Source organism: Peromyscus maniculatus, chromosome 4 (genome assembly GCF_049852395.1).
Source record: "Peromyscus maniculatus bairdii isolate BWxNUB_F1_BW_parent chromosome 4, HU_Pman_BW_mat_3.1, whole genome shotgun sequence".
Taxonomy (NCBI): Eukaryota; Metazoa; Chordata; class Mammalia; order Rodentia; family Cricetidae; genus Peromyscus; species Peromyscus maniculatus.
The window spans coordinates 143,742,182-143,760,964 of NC_134855.1; the positions used below are offsets into that span (position 1 = coordinate 143,742,182).

General features: G+C 46.5%; 1 long non-coding RNA gene across 2 annotated transcripts; it reads right to left on the bottom strand.

The window, feature by feature from the left end:
• Window positions 1-8,983: 8,983 nt before the first annotated feature.
• On the bottom strand, window positions 8,984-18,748 carry LOC121828934 (uncharacterized). 2 transcript variants are annotated; one of them, XR_013050952.1, is made up of 2 exons: window positions 18,634-18,748; window positions 8,984-12,123 (listed from the first exon to the last, which is right to left on the bottom strand). It is a non-coding gene; the product is annotated as an uncharacterized LOC121828934 (long non-coding RNA). The 2 variants fall into 2 exon arrangements; XR_006071653.2 differs by having other exon boundaries at window positions 18,386-18,748.
• Window positions 18,749-18,783: the final 35 nt, after the last annotated feature.

The following is an 18,783-nucleotide window of genomic DNA, read 5'->3' on the forward strand; positions in this document are numbered from 1 at the left end:
CTCTTCCCAGGTGTCTCAAGTTGACAATCAAGACCAGCCGTCACAGTTCTTTAAGCTGTTTTTATGATTACTAAGAGTAGGGTTTTCAGAACCCTTACACAGGGCTGGAGAGATGACTGTTCTTCCAGAGGTCCTGAGTTCAATTCCAGCACCCACATTGTGGTTCACAACCATCTACAATGGGACCTTATGCCCTCCTCTACAGATAGACATGCAGACAAAGTATCCATACACAGAACATACATTAAATAAATAAGTAAAAGAAATCCTGACTCTAAACATTAGAGAATTAGGTTCTAGTTTTACATCAGTGCATTAAATTTTACCTTGGGGTTGGAGAGATGGCTCAGCAGTTAAGAGTCCCGGATGCTGATCCAGGACACCTGAGTTCAATTCCCAGCACCCACATGGTGGCTCACAGCCATCTGTAACTCCAGTTCCAGGAGCTCTGATGCCCTCTTCTGGCCTCCGGTGACACCAGGCATGCATGTGGTACTCTGACGTGTGCTGCAAACCATCCATACACATAAAATAAAAATAAAATAAAAACTGACCTTGGGAATTCCTCGGATAACCTTTCAATGTGGCCAACTTATTTAACATAAAACAAATGCTTTTAAGGTCTCATACTTAACTTTGTGACATAGTTTATGGTTTTACTCTTATCAGTTTTTTGTTTTATCTGGAAGCAATCCTCTTTTAATCCAAAAGCATTCTTTTCTTTCAAGTCCTTTTATTTTCTAAACCAAAAAATATTTCCATATCTAAAAATATAATTAATATTTAATAATTAATATAATTTCTCTTTCCTTTCTCTTTGTGTGTGTGTGTGTGTGTGTGTTGTGTGTGTGTGTGTGTGTGTATGCAGGTGTGCATGCACCATGGTGCACTGCTGGAGACCAGAGGACAGCTCTAGGGAGTCGGTTCCCTCTTGCCACCCTGCGGGATCCAGGACTTGAACTCAGGTTGTCACGTTTGTGTTCAAGGGCTTCTACTACTGAGCCACCACACCAGCCCAGATGGTTCCTTTTTTTGCCTTGTTTTTTTCTTTAAACAATAAAATTCAAAACAATCTTTACCAGTTCCTGAACTTAGACAAAATTATTTCTTCAGGAATAAAATCATATATTTTATATTTTAGTGATGACCCAGGAAGTGATATCAGAAACAGAGAAAGCAAAGAACTTTTAGTTGTAAACATCTAACACATACAAATCTAGACACAGGCAAAATGTATGTTTACAGTGATAGAGACATTTTTATTTGTTTGTTTTGTTTTGTTTTGTTTTGTTTTTTCTTGTCATTAATTTGTTTTTTTCCAAGATAGGGACTTCCTGTGTAGCCCTGGCTGTCCTGGAACTTCCTCTGTAGACCAGGTTGGCCTGGAACTCACAAAGATCTGCCTGCCTCTGCCTCCTGAGTGCTGAGATTAAAGGTGTGCACCTCCGCCGCCTAGAACATTTCTGTTTTATATAACCAACAAATTAACTTATTTGCCAATGACTTCAGTCCTATGAACTAAAAGGAATTGGAGCTAATTTTACATGAGCACTTCTTTATTCGTAAGCCAGCTGGAATCAACTCTTTTTGGAGGACCTTATTTTGCAAATACTTCATATATCATATATCATATATCATATACAAAAGGCAACATATGTATGTACTATGTATGTATGTATGTATGTATGTATGTATGTATGTATTTACATACACACACAAACTGAGATTATATATACTCCGAGCTAAAACCTGAGTTCAAAGACAAAGGAATGTGGTGAGACTAACCTACTCATTTGAAGAGTATTCATGCCAGGTGGTGGTGGTGCTCACCTTTAATCCCAGCACTGGGGAGGCAGAGGCAGATGGGTCTCTGAGTTTAAGGACAGCCTGGTCTACTGAGTGAGTTCCAGAATAGCCAGTGCTACATAGAGAAACTCTGTCTCAAAAAAACCAAAACAAACAAACAAAAATGAAATGAAGAGGTGCTGTGAATATCGCTCTGTATAAATAAAATACTGGTTGGCCAGTAGCCAGGCAGAAAGTACAGGCGGGACAAGAGAGATGAGAGTTCTGGGAACAGGAAGGCTGAGTCAGGAGCCACTGCCAGCTGCTGCCATGAGTACCAACATGTAAGATACTGGTAAACCATGAGCCATGTGGCAATGTATAGATTTATAGAAATGAGCCGGATGGTGGTGGCACACGCCTTTAATCCCAGCATTTGGGAGGCAGAGGCAAGTGGATTTCTGTGAGTTCGAGGCCAGCCTGGGCTACCGAGTGGGTTCCAGGAAAGGCGTAAAGCTACACAGAGAAACCCTGCCTTGAAAAATAAAAAAAAAAGAAAGAAAGAAAGAAAAGAAATGGGTTAATTTAAAATGTAAGAACTAGACAGCTAAAAGCCTGAGCCATTAGGCCAAATAGTTTAAATAATATAAGAGTCTGTGTTTCTTTTATAAGTGGGCTACAGAAGTGCCAGGGCTTGGCGGGAACTGGAGAGAAACTCTCCAGCTACAAAAAGTGTTGAAGGCTGGGCCAGGTGGCACAGTCTTGTAATCCCAATGTGAGGCAGAGGTTGCTGAGAATTCAGGCCTATCTGAGTTATAGAAGGTGGAACTCTGTGAGTTCAAGGTCAGCCTGGTATGCATAGCAAGTTCTCGGACAGCCAGGGCTACATAGAGAGACCCTGTCTCAAAAACAAGCAAACAAACAAACAATATACAAAATCCCAAAGTAACATAAGTACACAAATTAATTTAATTACATTTATGATAAGTTATATTTATAACATGATAAATGAGGTTATTTGTCTAAATGATCAAACCTTAACAATTTTTAGGTGTTATAAATGTTTTGGTTTGTTTGTTTGTTAGTTTGTTTGTTTGAGAGAGAGAGAGAGGGAGAGAGAGAGAGAAAATAGTCTATGTAGCCCAGGTTTCCCTATCTCATAATCTTCCTGCCTCAGCATCTCCAAGGCTGGGATTACAGATCTGTATCACTTTGCCTGGCCAGAGGCCAGTCTTAAGCAAGGCTCACGGATGACTGGATTTTAAAGAGTCACGTTTGAACCCTTCACTGGTTTGATCGTTTGCTCTTGCACGTCTGTGTTCTGTGCAGGGCTGACTTGCAATAATCTTGCCAAAGTTGTGTTTTCAAAAGAGGCAACTGAAGAGAATACACCCAATAGATTAGAAGCCTCTCAACTGTAGCCCTGGAGATGCATGCAAACACACACACACACACACACACACACACACACACACACACACACACACACACACACCCCAGTATCAACCTAGATATGTAAGATGAGCTCAGAATGCAGAACCGAAGCAACTGTAGGCTGCCCAATACTGTCTCAGGACACATCAGTAGAGGCTCATGCTGATGGCTGAAACAAGAGTCTGTGTTAGGGAAGCATTTGAGTTCAGCAAACCCTGCTTCCCAATGGGTCAGATCTCCTCCATTAGAGGTATCGGAAACCCCCAGCACCAAGGGGTGTGAGTCACTCAAAGTAAGGGTGATTACACCTCTGCACCCTTCAGAAGACTTGTCGCATTGCTCCCAACTCTCATTCCTATGAGATATGTGAGGCCCTGTGAGGTGGATGCGTGGCATGGGGTCAGATACTCTGATGCCTCCATTAAGACCCACAGCAAGCCAAGGTAAGCATCTGTCTCTTTCTTTGGGGTCTGGAGACCCTCAATAGAGAAATCTCTAATGGGACACTGCTGTTCACTCAGAGGTTTTAGCCTTTATCAAGTCAGTCACCACAGACAGGCTAATGTCAGAGTAATGACAGAATGACATGTCAACAGTTACATGAAGTCAACAATTATCATAAACACAGAGAAGAAACTAAAAGAACATGTGTTAAATTAAATCAGAGTATATTCTTAGATATTTGAGTAAACTATTTTTAATAACATATAATCTTTTTTAGCCATAAGGGGAGTTTTAGAAAACATAAACTTGGGGTCGGGGGGTGGGGGGTGGGGAAAGGCTCATAAGAGTTTGCTTTGCAAGCAAGGAGACTTGATTTGATCTCCAGAGGTCATATAATACAAAGGTAGGCCTGGCAGTATGTACTTACACTCCCAGCCCTGAGGAGGAAGACACAGACAGATTCCTGGGGCTTTCTGACCAAGCCAGCCTAGCCTAATCTATGAACTTCAGGCCAGTGAGGGATCCCACCTCAAAGTAAGATGGATGAAGCCCAAACAACACTTGAGCTTGTCCTCCAGCCTCCACACATATGCACACACATTTGCATGCATATCAGCACATACATGCACCAACACACATGTGCACCCACACATATGTACAAGTACATAACACAAATATAAAAAAGAACACAAATCATAATCATGTGTTTTAATCTCTGCTTCATGGGAAGAATGTTTATTCAACCTGACCAGCGCTGCCCAGTTCAGAAATCAAATAGTAACAGATCCAAGAGGACATGGGCCAGACATCAGCACGTGAGAACAAAAGAAAATTAGAAAAACAGGGTGTTTCTTCCTTTCCAGAGTGGGGCTGGACAGCCCAAGGGGAAGTCATTGGGTAGAGGGGGGGTGGTGCCCATTGTGCTGAGTCTACTCATTTTTGTGACCTAAAAGGAGAGGGTAAATGGGACTAAAGCATGCAATCACTCCCAAAAAGGGAACTCATATGACCTTATGACCATATGACCTTACGCTGGGATTTGGCCTCTCCATTCCAAAAAGGATGGGCATTTTAGAGCCTGAATGTCCTCAAAATCAGAGGGCAGTGGCTTCGTGTTTGTAGAGGCGGGAGCTTTCAGCATGGCCAGGGTTCCAGAGGGCTGGTGATGCTCCCAGACATGAGGCATCCTCTTGTCCAATCAAGGTTTTTTGCTTTGTTTTTGTTTTTGTTTTTTTGAGACAGGATCTCTTACAGCACAGACTGGCCTCAGACACACTGTGTAGCCATAAATGATCTTGAATCTCTAATCCTCCTGCCTCTACCTCCCCAGTGCTGAGATTACCAAGCATGGGTCACCATGGCTGGCCTGAGTGAGATCTTCAGACCAGGAGGGAATGATCCTTTTGAGCTGGCAATGGCTGAGGAATAAATTGGGCAGGTCATCTGATAACCAATTTATTACATGCTTTGTAGTGAAAATCAGAGTGAACTGTGAAGAAAGGGGCATGTGGAGGGGAGGGGAGGGGAGGGGAGGGGAGAGCAGCCCAAAGGCTGCTTCGTCAGGAACTGAAGAACACATGACTATGTCCACAGAAGTCAGATTACAGAACTCCCAGAAGGGTTTTTCTGACTGAGAAGATGCCAGAAGAAAGGAGAGATGGGGGTGGAGCAGATCTCATGGTCAAGTGCACAGTGGGTAGGGTGTGGCCAGAGATCCACAAAGGCAAAAGAAAAGCCAGAGCTTATATGGTCCCTCCCGGATTTCTGGGTGATTGAAGACCCACCTAAGACTAGAGGCTGCCCTCACCTGGGAGCATCGGTGGCTACAGCTTGGGAAGAACTGCAGCATTCCTTGGTCTCAAGGTGTTCTGGAATTTGACCAAGAGCTGTTCAGTAGCACTGACTCAGTCGGATGGAGTCCATGCTGCCTGCCTTCTGTCTCAACTGTTCCTCTCTCAGTGGGCTTCAGGGATAAGTCAAGCAAGTGCTGGACTCTTCAGTCACTGGGGCCCAAGATGGTGGTGGGTATGTCTTAGACCCTTCCAGGCCCCGATCCCTGCCATTACCCTAGATGCTGGCAAGATGTGTTCCCATGTGTCACTTGTGGAACCAGCTGGGGTACTGGATGGAGGCTCTCCTGAGAAGAAGGTCCCAGCTTTGGAAAACTGGCTTCCTTAATTTGGGTTCCTCGAAGAGTGGGTGGGTCTGAAAAGCGCTTTGAGTCAAGTGTGTTGTTTATGGGAGAAGCTTTGCCAGGAGTCACCTCACAGTCAAACAGTACCCTCGAAGTATCTGAGAAACACAGTTACCTTAGACTGACTGAGATACTTGAAGAGACATGTGGCAGCCTTCATAAGCACCTCCTAGACAAGCTAGAAATTCCCTCCACCGGTCGGTCCTTCTGGTGTCAGTCTGTAAGGGACCACTACAGGTCATAGATCAATGTCCCAACATAGCCCTCTTCTGGGCTGTAAGGAGCACCATCTCTTCCTTTTGGAGAAGAGCTCTCATGTAGTAACACATGACAAAAGACAAAACGAAGTAGTGGGTCATTGACCAGGGATATAACTAATAAATGACCATCTGTTTATATGCACACCTTCAACCAGGGGTGGCTAGATGGTCCCTCAGGTAAAGGCACTTTCTGTGTCACCATGGTGACCTGGGTTTCATCCCTAGAAGTGTGTTGGGAGAATAGGAACTAAAACAGCTCCATCAAGATTAACGTGTGGCCAACCACAGTGATAAACACTTTTAATTCCAGCATGTAGGAAGCAGAGGCAGATAGAGCTCTGTGAATTCAAGGCTATCCTAGTCCTCACAGTCAGTTCCAAGCCACCCAGGGCTATGTAGACACAATCTGAATAAATGAATAAATAAATAAATAAATAAATAAATAAATAAATAAATAAATAGATTAACATGTAAAGGAAGTGAGTTTCTTAGGAAGACTGAAAGCTCTACCTTATCCTGGCATCATATAAATGCATGAAATAAAACTCCCAAAATACAAACAGGAGGTGGAGGCTATAAAAGACCAGACACTGTGTGGCCAGATGCTGTTACGGGCTCTTTCCTCCTCTCATTAGCCCACTTCCATTCTTAAGAGTGACTGTTATATTTATTTATTTATTTATTTATTTATTTATTTATTTATTTATTTATATTATTGGGTTTTTTGTTTGTTTATTTGCTTTGTTAGTTTTATTTTTTGAGACAGGGTTTCTCTGTGTAGCTTTGCACCTTTCCTGGATCTCACTCTGTAGCCCAGGTTGGCCTCAAACTCACAGAGATCAGCCTGCCTCTGCCTCTCGAGTGCTGGCATATTATTGGTTGTTTTGTTTTTTTTAAATATTTTTAGTGCATGTGCATTGGTGTTTTACCTGCATGTATATCTGTGTGAGGATGTCGGATCCTCTGGAATTGGAGTTACAGACAGTTGTTAGTTGCCATGTGGGTGCTAGGAACTGAAGCTAGGGTTCTCTAGAAGCCAATGCCCCTAACTGCTGATCTAGCTCTTCAGCTCCCTATATTATTGGTTTTAGTTATGTGTAATATGTATGTGTATGAGGATGCGGTTGTCCTCGGAGGTGGGAAGAGTGTTGGATCCTCTGGAGTGGGAGTTACAGGTGATTGTAAGCTTCTTGATGTAGGTGCTGGGAATCAAACGTGGGTTCTCTGCGAGAGCAGTGGTTTTAACTGCTGAACCATCCCTCCACCTACCTTTCCCTTTTTAAATAATCCATCTATTTCTAGTCCATGCCTAACTTAGCAGACGTTAAGTTTTCCTCCATCTCCCCGATGGCTGCTAGGATTTTAACTTAACCTGCACTGTGTTTTTCTTTCAGGCTCCAATCAAATTGTTCTGGGGCTTTCTTTTTAATCTATTCTAAATTCTTTTATTAATAAGACTCTGATCCCCACACTCATGCTGAGGCACTCACAATCCCCCTCACATCTCACATACACATACACACACACACACACACACACACACACACACACACACACACACACACACACTAAAGAAAATTTAGACTAAAAGGCCCTCTGCTGTTCTCTTGCTGGCTGGCTTGCTTTAAGAGCAGCCTGGCTTTTAAATCATTCTAATTCTAGGGAAAGACAGCAGTGCCCAACCCCCTTCAGTGACAGTGGCGGAACTCAGCTCCTCTCCCTTCCTCTGGAGAAAGCCCAACAACAGTAAAAATATGCTGACTTCCTCCAAAGCATCTGGGAGGTCTGCATCTCAGGGCAAACTCAGTCCAACTTCAGTCACCTGAGGCAAAGACTTGCTCCCCAGGGCGGTACTATTAAGGTCGACAGAGGCTTCAACAGTGATTCTCAGCCTTCCTGACACTGCGAACACAGATCCTCATGTTGTGCTGACCCCCAACCACAAAATTATTTCATCACTACTTCATAACTGTAACTTGGCTACTGTTGTGAATTGTAATGTAAATATCTGATAGGTGACCCCAGGTGGCTCTCAATCCATAGGCTGAGAACCTCTGCTTTAGGAGGTGGGATTCATGAGGCGTCTTCAGGTGGGTTGCGGGAGTTGTGTCCTTGCAGGAGATATAGAGCCTAGCTCCCTCTTGCTCTTCCTGTTTCCTGGTCACCATGATGTGTGCCACAGGCCCTACACCTCCAAAACTGTGAGCCAACAACATCAAATGAAAAAACCCCAAATCCTTTGGTTCCATATAGTTGAATAGCCTAGGTGTTTGTCATAGTGATGGGAAAATAATATGGCTGCTTCCTTGAAGTTAGGAAATGCAGAGTTCAAGGCTGGTACCAAGTACAAGGTCTAGAGTGGACCACCAAAGTCAGTCTCTCTGTGGTTATCAAAAATCTCACCCTAAAACATACTCTCACAGGACTGTGCAAGAGTCAGAGCTACCCTCTCTGACATCCCTACACTCGGAAGACCACGGCAGGAGGCACTTCAGGTCCAAGCCAAGCTGCCTTATGTAGCCAATCTCTGTCAAGGGGAGGGGAGGGAAGGGGAGGGGAGAAGAGGCCTGGTAGAGGTCTATGTACCAACAATGAGGATGGTCACTTGTGAAAACACACATTCTTGTTTCTCACACTAAATGCTCCAAGTGGCACCAAGGGATCTATTCTTTTTTTGTTTGTTTGTTTTTTGAGAAAGGGTTTCTCTGTAAAGCCCTGGCTGTCCTGAAAATCAGTCTGTAGACCAGACTGGCCTCAAACTCAGAGACCCCCTGCCTCTGCCTCTCGACTGCTGGGATTAAAGGCGTGCGCCACCACAGCCTGGCTAAGGTCTATTCTTACAGAAGAAAAGAGAACACAATAAGGGTTTGCCCTGGTTGTTTGTTTATTGCTTTGATCAACAAGAACAGATTAGTCATAGCTCACTTACACGTTCCAAGTAGTTCTAGTGATAAGTGAGAACGAGATATTCTCCTAATTATTCATATTCTGATGGTGTCAGCATGTTTACAAGGAACTGGGCTGAAATGGCTCAAGGTTCAGATTAATTATATAATCAGACTTTAGAATCCAGGAGGCTGTGTCCACTATCCCAAGGCCTGCTGGGAAATGCAGATAGTTTTCTTCATATTTCCATAAAGGGTGTGGCCCTCTGGCTGGATGACAGACAGCATTGGAAGGGACTTGCATCCACTGAGTCACTTAATTCTTATAGTCACCCATTGACATGGAACTTGGATTATACACTTATTCTGTAGATGAGGAAAATGGAGCAGAAGTGAATCGAAATGATGTGTCTGAAGAGACAGAGGTGGGGATGGCTAGAGCTGAGGACTGGACCTGGCACCCTGATTCCAGAGCCCACTCTGGACATCTCCAGCATTTGTCATAAAAATGCTAGGTGACATGTGGTGGGGAGATGTGTGTGACCACAGACAGTAAGCAGTGTGTGTGTGTGTGTGTGTGTGTGTGTGTGTGTGTGTGTGTGTGTGTGTATGAATGTTTGCGTATGCTTGTGTGTATGCTTGCATATGTCTCAGTGTGTGCTCATGTATGTGTGTGTGTGCTTGTGTGTGTGTGTGCCTCTGTGTAAGGAAGGGAGTGTGGATGAGCATGTGAAGGACAGAGGTGAATGTTGGACATCTTCAATCATGCTCTACCTTAGTTTTTGAGACAATCTCTCCTGGGACCTGAAGCTCATGAACTGGGCCAGATGAGCTGGCAAACAAGGATTTGCCAGGGATCCTCCTGTCTCTGCCTCCCCAGTGCTGGGACTGTAGGCACAATTTGATGTGGGTTCTGGGAATTGAACTTAGGTCTTCATGATTATACAGAAGGCACTTCATCAACTAAGTCATCTCCCTAAGCCCCAGAGAGTAAGCTTTTAAGCCACATGGCCACCCCCAAGATGGCACTCCTGGTGGTCATCAGCAGTTCTGGTTTTCCATGGCACCACGTTGCTTTTAGCATTGAAAGCCCTGCACCTCAGGAAACTCCCTAGTCTGGGAAGGCTGCCCACCTAGTTCTTCACCTCTTCCCATAAGAATCACAGAAGGCCACTGGGGGTTTCTGGGGTCTGAAGACACATGCTATCTGTACCACAGTCCACAAGTTTTAATTTTTCGAGACAGACTCTTGCTATGCAACTCAGGATTCCCTCAAACTCATGATACCCCTGCCTTAGTCTCCCATGTGCTGTGAGTGTATACCATTACCCCTGGCTCTTAAGAACAGGCAATGCTCTTGCAGGCTCCCCAGGGGGACTGACACCAGACTTCATCCATACTCCAGTGGGAACACACCTCTGGAAGGAGATCAACTCTAGCATTCCAGCATTCCAATTTAGAAATAACATTCTCAGCCCCACCTTTGAGTCTAATTCACCAAAGATCAAACTGACATCTAAGGAGTGAACTAGGCCAGGAACTCATATCCAGCAGCTTAGGGCCTGCCCAATCCCGTTCAGGTTCAAGGAAGAATAGTTAGGTCCTGCCCTTTAGCAGGGGTACAGGCCAGAGCTGAGATGCAGCTCTGCTCAGGTGCAGAGACAAAGTTTTGAGGCACTAAGGGCTTCCAGAGCTAAATAAGGAAGGGGCAGCCAGGCTGGGAACACCATAGAATGTCCTCGAGCCTTGAGGTTTCCCCAGGCAAGAGCATAAGCCACATACTGGCTAGCTATGGCCGACTGCCATCACTTACCTAATGTCACCATTTTCTGTGATTCTGAGAGAATGACAAGGACACACACACAACACACACATCCACTGACTGGGACAATGACACCCTGTGAGGTGATAAGAGCAGACAGGAAGAATCAACTAAACTGTGGATGCTATAGAACCAATGATGGATGGATGTGGACAAGGAACCCAGGGCCTGAGACCAAGATGCTCCAGGGAGCCACTGAGACAGACTTGCTGAGCTCCCCAAAGGCTCAGGAGTTGGAGGAACCAGGCTCCCCTGAACACCCAGAGGTGGAGGGCAGACTGCCATTTGAAGGGATGACTGACTAGTTCTCTGAGGAACAACTGGTCAACCAGGGCTCTTTTCACGGTAGGCACAGACAAAATGAGACTTTCCCCACCATGATAGGAGACCCCATCACGTGCTCATAAGGGCTCAGGAGTATGCCTCTCCCCATTTCCTTGGTGAGTCGTTCACACCAATGCCCCCTTCCTGGCTTGTCCTCTTATTTTTTTCTTCTTAGTTACCAAGAGACTCAAAGACACAGAATGAGAGAAGTCACTTGGACACCAGTGTCGGGCTTCCTGCTGCCACACTCTCTTCCTGCCCTCCTCAATGCGCCAGGCCGTTTGATGGAACAGAAGGGGTTTGTTCCCTCCCGCTGTGTAGCATCCTCTTGGTCAGTTTTCTAGATTGCTGGGGATGGGACCCAGGGCCATGTGTGTGCTAAGCAAGCTCTCTACCACCGAGCTGGGTCCCCATTTTCCTCTCCTTTATTAACAGGGCCTTCCATTTTACCCGAGAGACTTGTTTTCCAACTAAAATACAAAACAATTTCCAGGTTCCTTTGCAGTTCAGTGTGGTCATATGACGTCATAAGTGAAAACTGTAAAGAGATTTGAAGAACTGAATCTTTAAGAGGAAGGCATTACTGGCTCCTTTCTTCTTCCGCTCTGATCATGGAAGTGCTGATGAGATGGGTCAGGGCCTCAGCAGCTGCAGTCGACACTGAGCATGAGGGCTTCACACTGGGGTAACAGAACAGAAATAGGCTGAGCTGTTCTCATAGAGTCATGACCTTCATGGCCTGCCTCTGGATTTCATACGGCAGAGAAAGAGAAAAGTGTCCTGTTGTAACCACTGTCATTTGGGGATTTTCTGCTGTGAAAAGCAGCTAATCCTATTTTGTAACCTGAGGTGAGGTCCATCTTCTCCCAGGCTCTCTTCCCACTCAGATCCTGGGAGATTAGCCAGCAGGGACTGGGCTGTATGGAGTTCACACATCCAGGGGCAGATGTGAAGCACAGATGTTTTCTTTAGCTCCTACAAAGTTTTAAAAATCAGAAAATACTCGAATGTGTTTTCTTTTATTATTCTTGGTGAGTTTTGTTGTTGTATTTTTGTTAGTTTATTTGAATCAGTGTCTCATGTACCTAGGCTGGCCTCAGGCTTACTATGGAACCAATGATGACCCTGAATTCCTGACCCTCCTGCCTCCATTGTCTGGGTGCTACGGTTATAGGCATATGCCACCATACCTGGCTTATCCAGTGATGGAGACTGAACCCAGGACCTTGTGATTCTACATGAGAACTGTACTAACTAAACTACATCCCTAACCCTTGAATATATCTTAAACTTTGAAGTCCAGGATTCTGGATCCTCTTTGATGGCTGGAGGATCTGGCTGCCGGGCCAGTATTTCAGCACAGCAGTATTTTGTTTGTTTGTTTGTTTGTTTGTTTGTTTGTTTGTTTATTCATGACAGGGTCTCATGAAGCTCAGGCTATCCTCTAATTCACTATATAGCTGAGGATGACCTTGAACTTCTGGTGCTCCTGCCTCAACCTTTGGAATACCGGGATTATAAGCATGTATCATCACAATGAGCATTTAGATGTGGCACCTGCTACCTCCTTGTGATACTTCCTTATCAAATAAGGATACTCTCCTTGGTCCAAGAATGAGATTTGCCTATGGCTGGCTCAGGCTATGAGCCAAATACGTCCACACACTGTCCCTGAACTAGGAATGACCCTGGCTTATTCCATGAGTTAGTGAATCTGTGTCATCTCCACTACACAGAGGAGGAAACAGGGGCTTGGGGCTTGTCTGAGGTTGCAAGCCATAGGCCGTCATCATGAGTTTTGAACATCTGTACTCTGTAACTGCTCTGTCAGCATTGACTCTGTAACCTTGAGACTCCTGGACGTGTGCTCAGCCTCACAGGGGAAGAAGATAAACTTAACGAGCATTGATGTGTCACATTAGGAGGGGACAGATTATCTGAAGAAATACAAATAAGCAGAATGAGAAATTCCCTATTCCCAAAGTCTGGCACAGAGTCAGCCTGCGGAGCTATGTTGAGCAAGTGAGGAGGCCACACCCCTCAGTCACCTGGCATCAGAACAGAGCCAGGATGCAAACCCTGGGTTCCTGCCTCTTGCCCAGCCCCACCCCTTTCCCTCAAGCACACTGCCTAGCATGTTCACACTCAACCATGGTGCATCTCTCACCAGCAGCCAACACGGAGCTTTGGCTCCTCCCCAAATGAGGGTCTGATTGTGGTCCTTGGCCCTCGGGACTGCAGGGCCACTAGGAGGACTAGATGATACCACACATGAGATGGTACATAACAAGTGTAGTGGGTAGCCGTTCCAGCTTTGATCTGGAAGTTCCAACCCCCACTGAGGCTTTGGTAACTGTCACGCCTACTAGGTGGAACTGAGAGAGGACCCCTGAAGACCTGAGATCTGGATGGGCTAGCTCTCTTGGTTCCTGGACCCTGGACGCTGGAGGTAGACAGAGCAGAGTTCTCCAGAGAACACCGCCAGACTGTGCTACACCTTTCCCAGACCCTGTAACCTATCCCTTCACTTGTAAGTTACCCCACAAAATAAACCTCCATTTTAACTACGTGGAGTTGCCTTAATATTTTAACCAATAAACAAGTGCTCAGTAAACAGTGGGTGTCATTGGGATGCACCGTGTTGAAGTTGGGAGATGCAGGGGACTGACACTGGTACCCGGAAATCCTCATCTGCAGCCATCAACCTGACTCTGCACCAAGGCCCTGCTCAGAGGCAGCTCCCCTCTGTCCCAGGCGCATCACAATGACCAGAGCTTCCCCTGACACTCCATCACACACCCCACAACATGCAAGCTTACTCTTCTCAGATCCTGGCCTCGGCCTGGAGATCTGGAGAGAAAATGAACCCAGCCACTGGCCAGTCAAAGTCATAGGACTTTCTTCTTTAATTCGTGTGCATTAATCATAGAGATAATGGGAATATGTAGTGTGCTCTAGTCATAATCACCCTGTTACCCTCCTCATTTCTCCATCTCCTGACCTTCTTCTCACTAGTAGCTTCCTTCCTGATAATTCTTCCTCCATATTCTGCACTTGAGAGAAAATGTGACTTCTTTTTCCTTTTAAATTGATTTATTTAATTTAACATGGTGATCTCTGGTCTTATCTATTTTCCTTCTAATGATATGATTTCATTCTTCTCATGGAACATTTTCTTTTCTTTTCATTTCTCTTCTTTCTTTTTCTTTTTCCTTTTCTTTCTTTCTTTCTTTTTTTTTTTTTTTAAAGAAAAAGCCTCATGTAGCCCAGGCTGGCCTCAAACTCACTAGATAGCTAAGGATGACCTAATTCTTCTGCTTCCTATTCCCAAGTGCTGGAATTACAGGCATGTACCACCACATTCCTTCTTCACACGATCCACCTGTATTCTACTACAATGAATTCAATGTGCTCCTTCTGAGCCTGGCTACCTCAAACTTCCTCTTCTAAGTGGCTGGAGTAAACATGACCTGGATACCCCAGTGCTGCAGATTTAGTAGGACTGGAGGGGACCACCCACCCAGAAGTATTGAAGAAGTGAGCTAACTCAGGGATCAGGTATCAGTATTTGTTACATCCTCTCTGCTACAGTAATTACTGTTGAAAATTTGTAGGTTTCTTTCTTTTCTTTTTTTTCTTTTCTTTCTTTCTTTTTTTTTTTTTTTTTTTTTTTAATGTTTTAGTGTTTGAGACAGGATCTCTACACAGCTCTGACTGTCCTGGAACTCACTATATAGACTAGACTGGCCTTGAACTGAAGAGAGATTTGCTTGCCTCTGCTGAGTGCTGGGATTAAAAGCCAGGCCCGGCAGATTGTAGTTGTTTCTAAAGTGAAGCACCCCCTCTGCACCCCACCCCCACACAAACTTTGTTACATGAGCTGTTCTCTATGGCATCATCGATGTTATTACCAAAGCCTCTCTTGGCAAAGCTGCAGAGATTATTCCTAAGCAGTCCCCATAATGCAACTTATTAGCTTGAATTGGATTTACATATATTGAGACACAGTTTCACTCTGTAGCCCAAGTTGGTCTTAATCTTGTGACAATCCTGCTTCCACCTCCCAAGCACTAGGAACACTGACATGAGCACTCCACTCTGGTTGACTTGAGCTTGGTTTTGCAGGAAGGCTAGGAGAGCCAGAGCTCCTGTGTGCTTGAGAACCTGTCTCAGTACAAGCAGTGTGCTGTGTGCAGAATGCACTTAGGGGACGGCCTCTCTCTCCAGGCCTCCTCCAGCTCCTGCCCGATGTGTGTTGTATGGGGAAGCTCAAGGCAGGGACCAGATGACACCCTCAAAGAGGGTAATGGAGGAAAGTTTAACAGACGGACCCACTACAAAGGTGTGGGCTATGCCCATGTGCTGCCCAGGTAACCTGGACATCCCTCTACATGGTGAAAACTACTTCCCAACGACACCTGGATGTCCCCATGTCTGTCTCTCTGCTGCAGGTCCCGAAGCCACTGAAGCACACTTAGCCGGTTATGTTGAATTGTGGGTACCAAAAAATTAATGGAAGAGGTTCAAATAATACCAGAGGAGATGGTGCGGGGTGGGGTGGGGGTGGGGGGAACAGCGCTTGCCTGCCACTCAAGAAGTCTGGGGTTTGGTCCTCAGGACTGTGAAATACACACACAAGCACACCTGATAATGGAGGAGAGTGTGTGGTTAAGCCCCTCCTTCCCTGGGCCCCCAGTTGGATTAACTGCACACCCTACCATCTGCCAGAGGTTGAGTCCAGAGCTCAGGCTGGTCACCTCCCTGCTACGAGTTCTCTCACTGCCCTGTCTTTTTTCTGCATTCCCCTTACGGTGCTTCCTTAGATCTCTTCAAATAAACCCCAAACTTTGTCTCCGGAGCTGCGTCTAGGAAAACCCTAACCCCAGGAGCATAGCTCAGGGAGAGCAGCCACACATGGTACAGTTCTTGGGGTCGTCCTCTTAGAGACAGGGGCAAGAGGGGAGCTGCGGGGGTGGGGGTGGGGGTGGAGGGAGTGGAAGCCTGCCAGAAGTTATGGCCTTGCCAGAAAGACAGTTCTCTTTGATGACTCGGGAAGCAGAGGGAAGAGGCATCCTGGCTTCTCCATTCTGTCACCTTCTGCCTCTCTGCCTATGCCACGGGCAAGAGTCCAGGGTGGTGTGTACACCACGAGGCTGCTTTGGCAGAGGGGCGGTTTGTGTACCCAGCGGTGAGGACGATCAAAGGCTTGTAACCAAAACTCAGCTATTTCCTGGAAGTTTGGTCCTGCCTAGGGAGCGGCATTTCAACAGTCTGGGATCTAGACACTTTGCTAGGTCTGGTCAGGATGGAGCACAGTGAGGTACAGAAGCTGGAGGGCTGGGGCAGGTAGAAGTACCTGCCCCCAAACATGGTAGCCAATGAGAAACACCTGCTAGAGCTCTGAGAGTAAGGAACATGGCTGGGCTCCACGGGGCACTGGCTGGGGTCAGCCAGTCGGCTGAAGGGGTGGCCTTACTGTACCTCAGATGGTGGGATTAGGGGTGGCTGACTCAACAGCCAACTGGACTAGCTGAACATGAACTTTTCACCAGTGACAGTTTCTTCTGGTGGCTCAAGTTCCCAGAGAGAAAAACCCAGAGGCCCCAGTGGAAGTCAAAAGAGCCCTGAACCCCTCCAGATAAGAAAGACCTTTGCCTCCTTGGCCATGTCCTTTCTACCAGCAAGTCCTTCAGGCCCTCCCAGGGCAAGAAGCCAGGACCTAGACTCCATAGGACAAAGACAGGATCAGCAAAGAGCTGTGTCACCTCTGGTGGAAAGCAAGTCATTCGCATGGCCCAGCTTTCTCTAATATGCTGGATTGACTTTGGAGAAGGACTTGATTGTCACACCCCAGGCCCAGATACAGAGTCAGAATCAACCTTAAGTACCAGCTCTCCCTGCAATGCACTAATCTTCCTGGAGCCCGGTGGGCAGGGTCTTCCTGCAGCCTCGGTGACTTCATCTGTAGACTGATAATGGTTCCTGCTTCACAGGGTGTGGGATAAATTGGACCCGACGGTGTTTATAAAGCGCTTCCACGACACTGGCCACCCAGGGTGTGCCCGCATATGGTGGTGGTGTCATGTATCCAAAGTAACAAAAAAAATCTTCTACAAAGCTACAATGTGTTAGGAATTTTTCTTTTTTGAGACAGAGTTTCAATAATCTCAATAATAGCCCAACATCCTCCTGCCTCAGCTCCCTGTAACTAAGGTCACAGGCATGAATTATCATCCCTGTCTTAGAAAGACGGTTTTGATCCAATCCACCCTCTCCCTCACTTCCACGTGCAACCCAATCCCAGATTCGGATTCTGCAGCTTACATGCAGAATCTATCATCTGTCCCACTGTCCCTCACCTGGATCCTTCCCCGGAGCCCCTCTCACGCTGTCCCCTCATGTCAGGGTGCCCGGTGTCTCCACCTCAAGGTGCACACAAGTTGCTTAAGGATCTTGCTAGAATACAGCGCCCCCTTGGCCTCAGCCAAGAGTATGTTTCTAACCAGCTCACCTGGAATGTCAACCTGGCTAAGTTTCTAAACGCCCCTGGAGGATTTTTTCCAAATAAAGGCGGATGCTGTCCTGGAACCGTTGACAAACCTTCACTTACTTCGCAGCAGGCTCTTGGGAAGGGCCAAGCCTCACTGGGGCACGTAATATGCTTTAGCTTCCACCTCGCCTGCTGGCCTCAGCCCCCCACTCTCCTACCTCCACTTTCCCCTCTGATTTATAGGTCGGTTTATTTACAGACGAAAAGTGGACATTGTATCTCGCCCAGTTCTGACGTTTCCATGTGCCCCAGTCCTCCCACAGATTTATGTTGTCCCACCACAGACACAGTGCCTAGACTTAAGTGTATGTTTCCCTTGCTTTACAATCCTCCTCACTGGTGCATAGAGCTAAACATGCATATTTTGGGTGTTGTTTTTGTATGTTCTAAAGGTTGGCCAGAGTCTATGGAGTTTTCTTCTACTTTTCTTTCTGTCTCCATTCAGTATTGTGCCTGAGTACACCTGCTGTGCTTTGCAGCTGAAACTCACATAATACTTTGTGGAGCAGACAGTGCAGGGCATTTCCTCACAGAGTTGAGGTGAGCATCCTGACGTTTCTCCAGCCTGACTGCCCGGGGGAAAAGATGAACTCTGTGTCTCCAGCCACCCTGGTGTCCTTTCAGTTTTAGTTTCCAGGAGTCTCTCACCCACATAACAAATGTCCTCTGCATCCCACATGCCCTCACCTGGTGAGCTCCAGCCGTCGTTGACTCCGCTAAATCTCCCTAATTACACACTTTCGTCTTGGGATTCTGCAACAAGTGGACTTATCCCGCAGAATCCAGCCCCATGAATCTCCGGAGCTCCGTGCCTCCAGCTCCGGCCTGCACACAGTAGGCACCCAGGCAACAGTGAAAAGCCTCGGTGCAGAAGGGGCCGGAAAGAGGCCAGGGTTTGGCGGGGGACACTGGGGTCACGCCTTCTGGGGGCTCACCTGGCTGTTTTCCAGAGTGTAGCCGCCGGAAAGGTCGCTGGGTCCAGCACTCCGGGAAATGGGCGCCAGGGCTGCAGGCCGGCCAAGGGCGGGCCCCGAGCCCTGGCAGGCGGCGTCTCCGGTGTGGGCGGGGAGTGGGCGGGGAGTGGG